The following is a 2,204-nucleotide window of genomic DNA, read 5'->3' on the forward strand; positions in this document are numbered from 1 at the left end:
CCCCCCCCCAAAAAAAAGAAGAAAAAACCAACAAAAAAACAATACGAGGCTAGATAAGGGGCCGGTTCACACATAACGTCACTAAAATTTCGGGCGATTTTGACTCCTCCCATCCCCCTTGTCACGTCACGCGGCTAACCTAACCTTCTATTGCTAGCAGGACAGGACTGTCACGCGGGCAGAGACCCTCCACCCCCCTCAGATACGTTACGTCATTTGCGGACGTCCCCTTAGCCTTTCCCAACCTCCTTGCACTTTCCGCGGAAGGTCAGGCTCCCAAATGGAGAGCCCCACAGCCTCGCTCTGCGAGTCCTCGGATAATCCTCCGGGATACGAAGAAAAGTCGCTATTTCCCTAATCTGTGACTCATGTATGTTTTGAACTGGGGCTGGGCCGGCCCTCTGCTGGCTCCCACCGCAGAATCCCACCCTTCCACCCATGGTCAGCGCGCCCCGCCCGCCGCGGAGCCGAAGACGGAGAGGGTGAGGTGGGTGAAGAGGGTGAGGTGGGTGAAGAGGGTGAGGTGGGTGAGGTGGGTGAGGTGGGTGAGGTGGGTGAGGTGGGTGAGGTGGGTGAGGTGGGTGAGGTGGGTGAGGTGGGTGAGGTGGGTGAAGTGGGTGAAGTGGGTGAGGGAGGTCAAACAAGCTGTCTCAGGGAGCTGTACCTCCACCGGGTGTACTGTACCGAGGTGCGGCGGACGTTCGGGGGAACGGGGCAAGGGTGATGGGGCGCTCCTGCCCATTGCTGTGAACGAACCGAGGCCCAAGATGAGGTAAAGGTGGGTGGTGCACCGGGGCCGAGCGGGCCAGAGAAAGGTGGAGATGGTTATCCAATAGTCGGCCACCGAGGCACCTTGTTGACGCCCCCATATCCCGTAAATGCCTGGCCGGGCTCGCCGCGACCCCGTTGCGTCGGGCTGGGCTGGGCTGGGCTGGGCTGGGCTGCCCCAACCCCTCTGCCCCGCTCACTTCGGACAGAACGCGCCACGGCAGGGACGATGACCTCACCTGTGTCCGATCGGGAAACCTCCGAGGCGGGACGGGGCGGGACGGGGCTGTGCGGGCGGGAATAGGGAAGAAACCATTACGGGAGTGATTAGTGAGGACATACAGATATGATTAAATCTAATCGGTACACGGGGACACGAACGAAGGAAAAGCTGAGCCTCGAAATTCAGGATGTGTCTCAGTCTCCATGTAGCCCGGGAGATCAAATGAAAGGTACACTAATTCACATAAAGTGTTCAACCCTTCAACATTTGAAAGTATTCAACTGGTACTTGTACCGTGTGTCAGGGCCACGACACAACAATATGCTACAGTATGCTGGGTTGCATACTCGCGCTTTCCGTTAGGTGCCATGGCCCCTAGGGCATGCGAACCCGCGCAACACTGTAGTGTCGTAGTCACTTGTAAGTGCGTCAAACTCTTCTGATGAACGCTTCCTTTGCTAGACGCACTCTGTGTGCGGAGTGTTCAAACCTGTTCCAGCAGAAGGGTTGAACACTTATAAGTTAAAACTGGACAACTACCGAGTTGATCACACTTGATCAGTTTAGCGTAATGTGGACCTTCCAGCCAGCTAGGTGTGGATTCAGGTCCGCCTAGCGGGGGAGGGGGGCACCGTAAGTTGTCTACAAGCAGGGGTTTTGTAGAGAAATTGCTATTAATCGCGCCGAATCACACTCCTTCTGGGCTGGCAGGCTCGTGTCCGACAACCCTTGCAGAACGGAAGTAAACAAGCTCTTCCGACTGAAAGAAGAAAGTTTGTGCTGTTCCACCATGAGCCACCTGCTGCTTCTAGTCAGTTTTAAACATACCAGGTGGATGACTCACGCCGCGCACTTTCGTAGTTATACAGTACCGCATGCACGGGTGCGGGTGGGCTTGCCTACCTTCGCTGCCCACGGCTCCTTGTGGCCCCGCGCGGGTAGGCAACCCGCACGCACGCGTGCATGCCGTCCTGCATAACTACGCAAGTGCGCAACGTGAGACGCAGACACCTGGTACAGTACAGGGGGCTGTCCAGTAGGAGTGCTGTGCGGTGCTGTGCTGTGCCGCTCGCTCCCCACCCACAGCACAACAAGTGACCAAAGTTGTCTAAACCTTCGAATGAGACAAATTAAATGTGCAAATCCTTGAGAATGGGCAAATCTGACAAACCTAACTAAGATCTACTATTGAATTGGAGCTATTTGAGTTGAT

The sequence above is a fragment of the Frankliniella occidentalis genome, unplaced genomic scaffold, assembly GCF_000697945.3.
Source record: "Frankliniella occidentalis isolate FOCC.00 unplaced genomic scaffold, Focc_3.1 Scaffold585, whole genome shotgun sequence".
Lineage (NCBI taxonomy): Eukaryota > Metazoa > Arthropoda > Insecta > Thysanoptera > Thripidae > Frankliniella > Frankliniella occidentalis.